This window comes from Bombus vancouverensis, chromosome 10, assembly GCF_051014615.1.
Source record: "Bombus vancouverensis nearcticus chromosome 10, iyBomVanc1_principal, whole genome shotgun sequence".
Lineage (NCBI taxonomy): Eukaryota > Metazoa > Arthropoda > Insecta > Hymenoptera > Apidae > Bombus > Bombus vancouverensis.
In genome coordinates, this window is record NC_134920.1 from 101,643 (window position 1) to 116,494 (window position 14,852).

Consider the following 14,852-nt stretch of genomic DNA (forward strand, 5'->3'; position numbering starts at 1 on the left):
TTATTTTTATTTATTATTATATTATTTTTTTATTATTATTATATTATATTATTATTATTATTTATTATTATATACTGTTATTTTATAAATTCAGAAAGATAGTTATATCCACTGTATATACTACGTACATATATGTATAAAATATATGATTTTTTAGGAATATCTCTCTACTTTAAACTGTTACTAGCAAAGATACTTTGCAAGTAGCATTCTTATATGTTGGATTACAAGCTATTTTAATTAGCCTTGTAGTGAATATACTGTACAATATTTGTAATTTTAGCGAATGTTGTGATACTGTTCTGTAGGAGTACCAAAACATAGTTATCTTCTATTAGCAAATAAAACTCTTTTTTTGATGAAATTTAGTAAAAAATATTAAAGTATCCGAGGAACAATTTCTTTTGCCTGCAAAAGTCACTTTGAGCCGGTGAAATCGAATCCTCAAGATTTTGATTAACTTGTGATGATCCGAGATACAGTAAAACTTTGCATCGCTCTATTGAAAAATATTGGTGCGCTAGGAATAAATCTCGAGTAAATAATGAGTTTACTATGTTAAAGATAAAACGTGTAACAGGCATTACATGTAAAAAATACAATGCGGGCAAAATAACAGTTCACTTAACATTTCTGTTAATTTCTAAATACATAGGATTTTTCTCCAGATATTAGCGCTTTTATTGGAACAAACAAATGAAAATGAACAATTCCGTGTAACATATTTCGGAGCCATATTGATCTGATATGTCAAACATATACATTGATATTTCGAAAATTAAAAATTATTTTCTAGAGTTGACATGTTGTTTTTCTGGTAAGTAAAATTTTTTTAATGTATACTATAACTAATTTATTAAGTGTAATTACCAGTTATTTGCCCCACTTTTATAATTTCCTTTGTATATTATATACATTATAATCTAAAACGTAACGTAAAACTCGAAGCATAGGGTCTGCGTGTGGCGAGCCACGGGACAGAAACCGTTGGAATGTTTACTGTCGCGTGTCGCCACGAATATTTCTTTTAAGGAGAGCTATAGAATTACTCCATACCTTTGTTAGGCAAAGCGTTCATCCCGTGACCGCGGCTACGTTCGGCAACTGACTGTCGCCTCGAGCCCAAGCTCACTATCACCAATCTCGAACAATTACAATCGGATTGAATAACTACAATTGTTCAGTTACAGCTATAGTAGACTCTAGGTTACAATGTTGCGGGATTATCCAAAATTCCAAAGGCTCCGGTGTTCTTTCATCTCCGACATATTTATGTGACACAGGTATATTCGTGTCGATACTTGTCTATTTCTACCGAATATTAATATACATATTTATAAGTACCACGAGTATATTCTCAAATGTACATGTTTCAACTAACTATTAAAAAACTAATTATTATAATCGCGATGTGCGAGAAGACCTATCCTGAACTAATAAATAAAGATTTGAGAAAAATGTTACTACTCACGAGTTTAAAAAATATCCGCGGTCATTATGCTCGCAAAAAGTTCTACGTAATACAACCCCACGCCGATTCGCATCTTTCCATCCTATCACACGATTGAGTGACCGGAGGAACAGAAATGCATGCGACTCACCGTTAGGAGGAACAGAGGAACAGAAGCGTTACGCCATCGAACTGCCGTGCTATCCCAGCAGAACAAAACACGATGAATGACTGCTGATTATTTGGAAAGCTGGAGATAATGAAAAATGCAAGTTTATTGAATTTGTAACTTTGCTAATAATAAAGATTGAAATGCTAATAAACTTAGATAAGTACAAAAACTGAAACTCTGATATGAAAGTTTAAAATCTAGAATAATTCCTGAAATATGTTAGTTATTTGTTTTACACTTCGATATTAAGACTTTAACTAACACTCTTTTTATTTTAATAGAAGAATAACCCGAGAAGATCCTAACCTCCCAAGTTTTTAATCAAATTGTATTCCCTAATTAATAGCGTTCAAAGCAAAATATACAAAATATACAAAATATACAAAATATACAAAATATACAAAATATACAAAATATACAAAATATACAAAATATACAGAATAGACATAATTAAAGTACGATATGTAAAGATACTTACGTTCTTGGCTTCTGAGTCACTGTTAGAATATTCCCAAAGAAGACGGAAAAGTTGAAGCTGTGATATGTCTACAACAAAACATAAGATATCGTTTATATCGTTAATACATAATGTTACGTCCGGTGACTCTGTACACAAACCAGGCCCCAATCCGCGGGCAACATGACAGCCAGTTGTCTACGCATCGTTACTGCGTACCCTCAATAGTCTTCAGGACCCACCATAAATCTTGGCATTTTCATAGTTCTTTTATTTCAAGTGTTCCTTAAATTTATTGTCTACTACGGAATGATACGGGAAAGTTGGTTTTTCTCACGTTCGGTGTCTCCGGCTAGCAACTTTCTCTCCGGGGCGGTTGGAACATTTCCTTGCCCACCAACCTTTTTCTCATCCAATCAGAAGCAATGACTATTGCCCTCACTTTCCTAGTCAAAACTGTCATCTACAAATCCGATGGTCCCGTGCGCTAGACACACCCATCGCTAGCCTTCCTCCGCCATAGTGTCACGACCGGCATACTTCAAATCCGACGGACTGACGATAGAGATAGAGATAAAGATGTGGCGGCACTCGGCGACAATGTATATCGCTGAAGTGCCTAATGAACCATCAACATCCCAACGGTCCTTCCACCGAAGGTTCTAGAAGAAAGAGCACGTGGCAACGATCGCGGACGCCTAGCAAATGCATGGACGGTAGGGATGTTGAGGGATGACAAAAGAAAGTAATCGAATCCGATTGAAAGTAAAATCGTAAGAGTCAGTCTTAGAAAGTCACGTCTAGAGTTCGGAAGTAGATTGTAAAGTGTATTGATGTTAGAAAAAAAATAAAGTTTTCTTTTTTTATTTTTTTACCTCAAATTCCTTTTTTATTTTGTTATTTTACGTGACAATAGCATCGTCACCGAACTTTACTGATTTTCCATCTTTAGAACAGTCGACATCTCTTGACCGGGTTTCCACCCTTAGATCAGTCACCTACTTCACTTATCTATACGCACCAGCTCAACTATCTTCTCTACAAAATTGTTGGAATAAAGTGCGAATTGTAAACCGTTATCTCAGTGTAATACTTCATATAACCACCTCTATTGTCCTAACCGAAATAGGGAATCGATCATTTCATTTGCGAGAATCATACCACGAATGTTCGTTATTAGAACACGAAACATAGTTAACACACAACGGTCGCGTGTTATAAATATCCGAAAATATTTCCAAGAATTCAAAAGTTCACAACTAAAAGAATGCTTAAAGAATGCTAGAGAAACGCGCGCGAAGTCTTGCTTTGAAGTATTTCAGTCTATTTGCGCGCCACCTCTATGAAAAAGACACAAGTTACAAAGTTGCAATATATGACGGAAACTATAGCAAATTCACGTAATATAGAAAAATAATTTGAATTCGATATACCAATACCTAGTGTGTTACAATACCTATCGATATAGTTAAAGCTATTATTGTTAAGATTTCTATGTTTCAAACTGTCTACACGAAGCTATCGTTAAATTATCAAGGATTCTACATTATGAATTACATTGAAACAATAAAATAATTTGTTACAAGTTCGTTTGAAATAAGAGAATGATTTCATATATTTGAATGAAAAAAAGTGATTTGTTTAATCGTATTTACTTTCATTTTAATATTCCAAATAATTACGAAACGATCTATTATGAAATATGTATCAAGTATATTTTAAAGTAGACATAAATTGTATATCAAATGTTACCCATGCTCGAATAAAAAGGCAATAGAACCGTTCATACACAGCTGTCTTAGTTAAAATAAATTAAACGTTACCAGATTTCCATGAAAATTCATCAGACTGATCGTTGATCGTCGTTGCGTCCATATATTAATATTCCTGTTACTTCTATATTATCCCCGCCATCGATCGATAACCTGCACAAAAACAAACTAGAAATGTATAAAATAATTACATGAAAATACGATCAAACGATCAATAACGATTTTATTACGAAAGCTTACGATACAAGCTACCGGTAACAGTATCATTTTGTAACTAGACGATTAAAGAGAGATACAAACAAAAAATTTCAGAAAACCACCTAATTTCATTATCTGAATGTTCGACAAATCGTTAAATAAACGTGGATTGATTAAACGATATTAATAACGAGATATAAACGATAGTAAAAAATATAGTAATGACAGTAATGAAGAAGTGACGCCGCTAATAGGTTAGAATAGGTTACAAACCTGACGCAACGTGATCCATGTTATCGATAGAAAAGAAGACGACTGAATGGACTCGTCGCACCTTAGTTTCGCTGAGCAGCTTCCAAAGTGGCGTAGTGGGAAGGATGACGGAGATACAAGCAGATACGGAAAGTCAAACGATCTACACAAAACGATCTTACACGAATCTTTCCAAATTTCAAACAAAGGATACATCGCGCAATATCTATATCTCACACAATGATTACATCTATCTTTATAAACATCGTACTGTAAGATCGAAAAATAAGGATAGAAATTTTTTTTCGCTTACTTACAATTTATTAATATTAAACTGAATATACAGATATAAATTGGACAGAGAACGATATTTATTTAACGGAACTAAATGCAATACTCGTATCTATATCAAATAACTTTACAGTTATTTGATCACTCTCGTCACAACGAATCTAACACACACACTCTCTCTCTCTACAACTCTATCAATTCTCACGACTCTACTCTTCGACGACTCGAAACCTCTAACGACTCTACTCTTCAACGACTCGAAAGCTCTAACGACTCTACTCTTCAACGACTCAATTAGCTCTGCTCTTCGCCAATACAATCCTGCCCGGTCGTGCTCGCTCTTGTTCTCGTCCTCTCACACACACACACTTTTCGGCTCACATACTTTGGCCTCTCGATTCCTTGAAATATGAAACCGTACCTCTGTTTTGACACTGCTTATCCTTTCTCGCGTCGCTGTTACTAGGCGCTCTTGGATGTAAACAAACCACGAAAGACGACGTACACGGTGCTTTCTAATTTCAACCTATCTCTAATTCAAATCTATTCTACGATATTACAGTATGATAATTCGTAGCCCCACTGGTTTGCATTCGGCATCAAAGACACATTTGTCTAACCTGGGACGAGAGAAAGAAAATGAAGCTACTGACGCTGTATGTGCCCCTAAAAGTAGGCAGAAGCCAAAGAGAATCTGCAATCAATCGGAAAATCAAATAAAAATCACGGCACGAACGAACGAGTTTGCGATCTTTCGGAAAAATCAATGGACGCGTGTTTCGGCAGAAAAAGAGAATAGAATTTTAATTTTCCTTGCAAGATGGATAAGTATCATTGTACACGATGAGCTCACAATGCTCTTAACATAGACTAATCTATCTTACGAATAATTAAGGCTAAAACGCACGCATTCCACGGTGTCTCACGGCGTATGTATTGAAATTTATCAATTAGAATAGGTACGGCATGTGGTTCCAAATAATTATACATGAACATTGAACTTATCGTCGAAGAAACGAAACCATGCGACTTACCAATGGTAGCACGCATCAATGGATGATGAAAACTGGTTGGCTTTGATCTAAATTGCACTTGCTCCCTTGATTCCATGAATACATTCTATGAATAAATTGATATAAATGAATAGAGTAATTATCATAAATTATTAGTTTAACTGTAGGTAAGGAATTAATTAGGAGAGATAAATGATTTTCGATATCTTACGATTGGTATAAAAGAAACTAGAATGCTTTTGCAAAAATATCTTAACCGCAGAGAGAATTGTTTTATCAAATGGCCGTCATTGAACGCTTGGATCGATTGATTAGGACGGAGTATTTAACGCCACCCTTCGGTGCAAACAATAACTGTGTACGCCGAAGGTAAAGAATAATGAACTAAACCACCGAGCTTACTCAATGAATAAACCAAACTATCGTTCATCATTCATCTAAAGTAGTAAGTAATAATAATATACATAGTATCTGATTATTAATATATACGTATTGTTATTGGCAACGAAAATGTTTAAAAAAATAGCAACTTGCAAATCAAGTATGCATACATATATCTAATATTTTTATATTCCAGATTAAACAAATTATACCCTGAAGCGCAATCTTATTTCGATCTTATCTCCAATTATTCTCCGATATTAATTGGCTAATTAATACATAGAACTATATTCGCAAAAACAACACCATAATACCTGCTATTGCAGTAACAAGTACAGTATCAATTAACTAGCGTAAGGGAAAAAATGAAAGAAATAGGCAGAAGAAAATATCCGTATTATTCGTTATCATAACTCGTTTGAAGCAGTCGACTAAAGTGGAAAATTGTTCGAAAATAATTTATTTGATCTTATAACTTAAAGTTAGTTTGTTTCTATGTTATATTAAAAATAAACATAATAAAACAGTTAAAATGTTGGTTTCAAGCTCGTTCGGCTTATTGGGCTTATTAATAATAAAATAAGCAATATCGAATATTTATAACATTGTATATTTTGCCGAATATAATTAAAAAGATGTAATCTAGATAGAAAATTATTTCATCTAATAATTTGTATACTTTGGATAATTTCGATATTTTTGCATATTATATACGTTCTATGGATCGCTTCGCTTTTAGATCTGTCGTAAGTGCAGAAGAATCTCGCGCTACAATGCCTTAAGAATTATACTATGCGAATTATATTATTGACAAAGTAAATAGATGTTTTTAAAAATGTTATTTCCACATAGCACAGCACAGCACAGCACAGCACAGCACAGCACAGCACAGCACAGCACAGCACAGCACAGCACAGCACAGCACAGCACAGCACAGCACAGCACAGCACAGCACAGCACAGCACAGCACAGCACAGCACAGCACAGCACAGCACAGCACAGCACAGCACAGCACAGCACAGCACAGCACAGCACAGCACAGCACAGCACAGCACAGCACAGCACAGCACAGCACAGCACAGCACAGCACAGCACAGCACAGCACAGCACAGCACAGCACAGCACAGCACAGCACAGCACAGCACAGCACAGCACAGCACAGCACAGCACAGCACAGCACAGCACAGCACAGCACAGCACAGCACAGCACAGCACAGCACAGCACAGCACAGCACAGCACAGCACAGCACAGCACAGCACAGCACAGCACAGCACAGCACAGCACAGCACAGCACAGCACAGCACAGCACAGCACAGCACAGCACAGCACAGCACAGCACAGCACAGCACAGCACAGCACAGCACAGCACAGCACAGCACAGCACAGCACAGCACAGCACAGCACAGCACAGCACAGCACAGCACAGCACAGCACAGCACAGCACAGCACAGCACAGCACAGCACAGCACAGCACAGCACAGCACAGCACAGCACAGCACAGCACAGCACAGCACAGCACAGCACAGCACAGCACAGCACAGCACAGCACAGCACAGCACAGCACAGCACAGCACAGCACAGCACAGCACAGCACAGCACAGCACAGCACAGCACAGCACAGCACAGCACAGCACAGCACAGCACAGCACAGCACAGCACAGCACAGCACAGCACAGCACAGCACAGCACAGCACAGCACAGCACAGCACAGCACAGCACAGCACAGCACAGCACAGCACAGCACAGCACAGCACAGCACAGCACAGCACAGCACAGCACAGCACAGCACAGCACAGCACAGCACAGCACAGCACAGCACAGCACAGCACAGCACAGCACAGCACAGCACAGCACAGCACAGCACAGCACAGCACAGCACAGCACAGCACAGCACAGCACAGCACAGCACAGCACAGCACAGCACAGCACAGCACAGCACAGCACAGCACAGCACAGCACAGCACAGCACAGCACAGCACAGCACAGCACAGCACAGCACAGCACAGCACAGCACAGCACAGCACAGCACAGCACAGCACAGCACAGCACAGCACAGCACAGCACAGCACAGCACAGCACAGCACAGCACAGCACAGCACAGCACAGCACAGCACAGCACAGCACAGCACAGCACAGCACAGCACAGCACAGCACAGCACAGCACAGCACAGCACAGCACAGCACAGCACAGCACAGCACAGCACAGCACAGCACAGCACAGCACAGCACAGCACAGCACAGCACAGCACAGCACAGCACAGCACAGCACAGCACAGCACAGCACAGCACAGCACAGCACAGCACAGCACAGCACAGCACAGCACAGCACAGCACAGCACAGCACAGCACAGCACAGCACAGCACAGCACAGCACAGCACAGCACAGCACAGCACAGCACAGCACAGCACAGCACAGCACAGCACAGCACAGCACAGCACAGCACAGCACAGCACAGCACAGCACAGCACAGCACAGCACAGCACAGCACAGCACAGCACAGCACAGCACAGCACAGCACAGCACAGCACAGCACAGCACAGCACAGCACAGCACAGCACAGCACAGCACAGCACAGCACAGCACAGCACAGCACAGCACAGCACAGCACAGCACAGCACAGCACAGCACAGCACAGCACAGCACAGCACAGCACAGCACAGCACAGCACAGCACAGCACAGCACAGCACAGCACAGCACAGCACAGCACAGCACAGCACAGCACAGCACAGCACAGCACAGCACAGCACAGCACAGCACAGCACAGCACAGCACAGCACAGCACAGCACAGCACAGCACAGCACAGCACAGCACAGCACAGCACAGCACAGCACAGCACAGCACAGCACAGCACAGCACAGCACAGCACAGCACAGCACAGCACAGCACAGCACAGCACAGCACAGCACAGCACAGCACAGCACAGCACAGCACAGCACAGCACAGCACAGCACAGCACAGCACAGCACAGCACAGCACAGCACAGCACAGCACAGCACAGCACAGCACAGCACAGCACAGCACAGCACAGCACAGCACAGCACAGCACAGCACAGCACAGCACAGCACAGCACAGCACAGCACAGCACAGCACAGCACAGCACAGCACAGCACAGCACAGCACAGCACAGCACAGCACAGCACAGCACAGCACAGCACAGCACAGCACAGCACAGCACAGCACAGCACAGCACAGCACAGCACAGCACAGCACAGCACAGCACAGCACAGCACAGCACAGCACAGCACAGCACAGCACAGCACAGCACAGCACAGCACAGCACAGCACAGCACAGCACAGCACAGCACAGCACAGCACAGCACAGCACAGCACAGCACAGCACAGCACAGCACAGCACAGCACAGCACAGCACAGCACAGCACAGCACAGCACAGCACAGCACAGCACAGCACAGCACAGCACAGCACAGCACAGCACAGCACAGCACAGCACAGCACAGCACAGCACAGCACAGCACAGCACAGCACAGCACAGCACAGCACAGCACAGCACAGCACAGCACAGCACAGCACAGCACAGCACAGCACAGCACAGCACAGCACAGCACAGCACAGCACAGCACAGCACAGCACAGCACAGCACAGCACAGCACAGCACAGCACAGCACAGCACAGCACAGCACAGCACAGCACAGCACAGCACAGCACAGCACAGCACAGCACAGCACAGCACAGCACAGCACAGCACAGCACAGCACAGCACAGCACAGCACAGCACAGCACAGCACAGCACAGCACAGCACAGCACAGCACAGCACAGCACAGCACAGCACAGCACAGCACAGCACAGCACAGCACAGCACAGCACAGCACAGCACAGCACAGCACAGCACAGCACAGCACAGCACAGCACAGCACAGCACAGCACAGCACAGCACAGCACAGCACAGCACAGCACAGCACAGCACAGCACAGCACAGCACAGCACAGCACAGCACAGCACAGCACAGCACAGCACAGCACAGCACAGCACAGCACAGCACAGCACAGCACAGCACAGCACAGCACAGCACAGCACAGCACAGCACAGCACAGCACAGCACAGCACAGCACAGCACAGCACAGCACAGCACAGCACAGCACAGCACAGCACAGCACAGCACAGCACAGCACAGCACAGCACAGCACAGCACAGCACAGCACAGCACAGCACAGCACAGCACAGCACAGCACAGCACAGCACAGCACAGCACAGCACAGCACAGCACAGCACAGCACAGCACAGCACAGCACAGCACAGCACAGCACAGCACAGCACAGCACAGCACAGCACAGCACAGCACAGCACAGCACAGCACAGCACAGCACAGCACAGCACAGCACAGCACAGCACAGCACAGCACAGCACAGCACAGCACAGCACAGCACAGCACAGCACAGCACAGCACAGCACAGCACAGCACAGCACAGCACAGCACAGCACAGCACAGCACAGCACAGCACAGCACAGCACAGCACAGCACAGCACAGCACAGCACAGCACAGCACAGCACAGCACAGCACAGCACAGCACAGCACAGCACAGCACAGCACAGCACAGCACAGCACAGCACAGCACAGCACAGCACAGCACAGCACAGCACAGCACAGCACAGCACAGCACAGCACAGCACAGCACAGCACAGCACAGCACAGCACAGCACAGCACAGCACAGCACAGCACAGCACAGCACAGCACAGCACAGCACAGCACAGCACAGCACAGCACAGCACAGCACAGCACAGCACAGCACAGCACAGCACAGCACAGCACAGCACAGCACAGCACAGCACAGCACAGCACAGCACAGCACAGCACAGCACAGCACAGCACAGCACAGCACAGCACAGCACAGCACAGCACAGCACAGCACAGCACAGCACAGCACAGCACAGCACAGCACAGCACAGCACAGCACAGCACAGCACAGCACAGCACAGCACAGCACAGCACAGCACAGCACAGCACAGCACAGCACAGCACAGCACAGCACAGCACAGCACAGCACAGCACAGCACAGCACAGCACAGCACAGCACAGCACAGCACAGCACAGCACAGCACAGCACAGCACAGCACAGCACAGCACAGCACAGCACAGCACAGCACAGCACAGCACAGCACAGCACAGCACAGCACAGCACAGCACAGCACAGCACAGCACAGCACAGCACAGCACAGCACAGCACAGCACAGCACAGCACAGCACAGCACAGCACAGCACAGCACAGCACAGCACAGCACAGCACAGCACAGCACAGCACAGCACAGCACAGCACAGCACAGCACAGCACAGCACAGCACAGCACAGCACAGCACAGCACAGCACAGCACAGCACAGCACAGCACAGCACAGCACAGCACAGCACAGCACAGCACAGCACAGCACAGCACAGCACAGCACAGCACAGCACAGCACAGCACAGCACAGCACAGCACAGCACAGCACAGCACAGCACAGCACAGCACAGCACAGCACAGCACAGCACAGCACAGCACAGCACAGCACAGCACAGCACAGCACAGCACAGCACAGCACAGCACAGCACAGCACAGCACAGCACAGCACAGCACAGCACAGCACAGCACAGCACAGCACAGCACAGCACAGCACAGCACAGCACAGCACAGCACAGCACAGCACAGCACAGCACAGCACAGCACAGCACAGCACAGCACAGCACAGCACAGCACAGCACAGCACAGCACAGCACAGCACAGCACAGCACAGCACAGCACAGCACAGCACAGCACAGCACAGCACAGCACAGCACAGCACAGCACAGCACAGCACAGCACAGCACAGCACAGCACAGCACAGCACAGCACAGCACAGCACAGCACAGCACAGCACAGCACAGCACAGCACAGCACAGCACAGCACAGCACAGCACAGCACAGCACAGCACAGCACAGCACAGCACAGCACAGCACAGCACAGCACAGCACAGCACAGCACAGCACAGCACAGCACAGCACAGCACAGCACAGCACAGCACAGCACAGCACAGCACAGCACAGCACAGCACAGCACAGCACAGCACAGCACAGCACAGCACAGCACAGCACAGCACAGCACAGCACAGCACAGCACAGCACAGCACAGCACAGCACAGCACAGCACAGCACAGCACAGCACAGCACAGCACAGCACAGCACAGCACAGCACAGCACAGCACAGCACAGCACAGCACAGCACAGCACAGCACAGCACAGCACAGCACAGCACAGCACAGCACAGCACAGCACAGCACAGCACAGCACAGCACAGCACAGCACAGCACAGCACAGCACAGCACAGCACAGCACAGCACAGCACAGCACAGCACAGCACAGCACAGCACAGCACAGCACAGCACAGCACAGCACAGCACAGCACAGCACAGCACAGCACAGCACAGCACAGCACAGCACAGCACAGCACAGCACAGCACAGCACAGCACAGCACAGCACAGCACAGCACAGCACAGCACAGCACAGCACAGCACAGCACAGCACAGCACAGCACAGCACAGCACAGCACAGCACAGCACAGCACAGCACAGCACAGCACAGCACAGCACAGCACAGCACAGCACAGCACAGCACAGCACAGCACAGCACAGCACAGCACAGCACAGCACAGCACAGCACAGCACAGCACAGCACAGCACAGCACAGCACAGCACAGCACAGCACAGCACAGCACAGCACAGCACAGCACAGCACAGCACAGCACAGCACAGCACAGCACAGCACAGCACAGCACAGCACAGCACAGCACAGCACAGCACAGCACAGCACAGCACAGCACAGCACAGCACAGCACAGCACAGCACAGCACAGCACAGCACAGCACAGCACAGCACAGCACAGCACAGCACAGCACAGCACAGCACAGCACAGCACAGCACAGCACAGCACAGCACAGCACAGCACAGCACAGCACAGCACAGCACAGCACAGCACAGCACAGCACAGCACAGCACAGCACAGCACAGCACAGCACAGCACAGCACAGCACAGCACAGCACAGCACAGCACAGCACAGCACAGCACAGCACAGCACAGCACAGCACAGCACAGCACAGCACAGCACAGCACAGCACAGCACAGCACAGCACAGCACAGCACAGCACAGCACAGCACAGCACAGCACAGCACAGCACAGCACAGCACAGCACAGCACAGCACAGCACAGCACAGCACAGCACAGCACAGCACAGCACAGCACAGCACAGCACAGCACAGCACAGCACAGCACAGCACAGCACAGCACAGCACAGCACAGCACAGCACAGCACAGCACAGCACAGCACAGCACAGCACAGCACAGCACAGCACAGCACAGCACAGCACAGCACAGCACAGCACAGCACAGCACAGCACAGCACAGCACAGCACAGCACAGCACAGCACAGCACAGCACAGCACAGCACAGCACAGCACAGCACAGCACAGCACAGCACAGCACAGCACAGCACAGCACAGCACAGCACAGCACAGCACAGCACAGCACAGCACAGCACAGCACAGCACAGCACAGCACAGCACAGCACAGCACAGCACAGCACAGCACAGCACAGCACAGCACAGCACAGCACAGCACAGCACAGCACAGCACAGCACAGCACAGCACAGCACAGCACAGCACAGCACAGCACAGCACAGCACAGCACAGCACAGCACAGCACAGCACAGCACAGCACAGCACAGCACAGCACAGCACAGCACAGCACAGCACAGCACAGCACAGCACAGCACAGCACAGCACAGCACAGCACAGCACAGCACAGCACAGCACAGCACAGCACAGCACAGCACAGCACAGCACAGCACAGCACAGCACAGCACAGCACAGCACAGCACAGCACAGCACAGCACAGCACAGCACAGCACAGCACAGCACAGCACAGCACAGCACAGCACAGCACAGCACAGCACAGCACAGCACAGCACAGCACAGCACAGCACAGCACAGCACAGCACAGCACAGCACAGCACAGCACAGCACAGCACAGCACAGCACAGCACAGCACAGCACAGCACAGCACAGCACAGCACAGCACAGCACAGCACAGCACAGCACAGCACAGCACAGCACAGCACAGCACAGCACAGCACAGCACAGCACAGCACAGCACAGCACAGCACAGCACAGCACAGCACAGCACAGCACAGCACAGCACAGCACAGCACAGCACAGCACAGCACAGCACAGCACAGCACAGCACAGCACAGCACAGCACAGCACAGCACAGCACAGCACAGCACAGCACAGCACAGCACAGCACAGCACAGCACAGCACAGCACAGCACAGCACAGCACAGCACAGCACAGCACAGCACAGCACAGCACAGCACAGCACAGCACAGCACAGCACAGCACAGCACAGCACAGCACAGCACAGCACAGCACAGCACAGCACAGCACAGCACAGCACAGCACAGCACAGCACAGCACAGCACAGCACAGCACAGCACAGCACAGCACAGCACAGCACAGCACAGCACAGCACAGCACAGCACAGCACAGCACAGCACAGCACAGCACAGCACAGCACAGCACAGCACAGCACAGCACAGCACAGCACAGCACAGCACAGCACAGCACAGCACAGCACAGCACAGCACAGCACAGCACAGCACAGCACAGCACAGCACAGCACAGCACAGCACAGCACAGCATAGCATAGCATAGCATAGCATAGCATAGTATAGTATAGTATAGTATAGTATAATATAATTATAGTATAGTATAATTATATATAGTATAGTATAATTTTTAAGCAACTTTTTTAATTCAATCTATATGTAATGCTGGAAAAATGTGCAAAGCGCAGAATTCGAGGAGGATAAAAAGTTTCGCTGATATAATACGCGAG

At 47.5% G+C, this 14,852-nt stretch overlaps 2 long non-coding RNA genes across 3 annotated transcripts; both read right to left on the reverse strand.

Annotated features, from left to right (window-relative positions):
* Positions 1-807: 807 nt before the first annotated feature.
* Positions 808-2,126, reverse strand: LOC143303262 (uncharacterized). The gene is made up of 3 exons (XR_013059396.1): positions 2,101-2,126; positions 1,472-1,700; positions 808-1,311 (listed from the first exon to the last, which is right to left on the reverse strand). It is a non-coding gene; the product is annotated as an uncharacterized LOC143303262 (long non-coding RNA).
* A 6-nt stretch (positions 2,127-2,132) lies between these two features.
* LOC143303263 (uncharacterized) lies at positions 2,133-5,707 on the reverse strand. 2 transcript variants are annotated; one of them, XR_013059398.1, is made up of 4 exons: positions 5,627-5,707; positions 4,323-4,464; positions 2,241-4,004; positions 2,133-2,168 (listed from the first exon to the last, which is right to left on the reverse strand). It is a non-coding gene; the product is annotated as an uncharacterized LOC143303263 (long non-coding RNA). The 2 variants fall into 2 exon arrangements; XR_013059397.1 differs by having other exon boundaries at positions 2,140-2,741; positions 2,955-4,004.
* Positions 5,708-14,852: the final 9,145 nt, after the last annotated feature.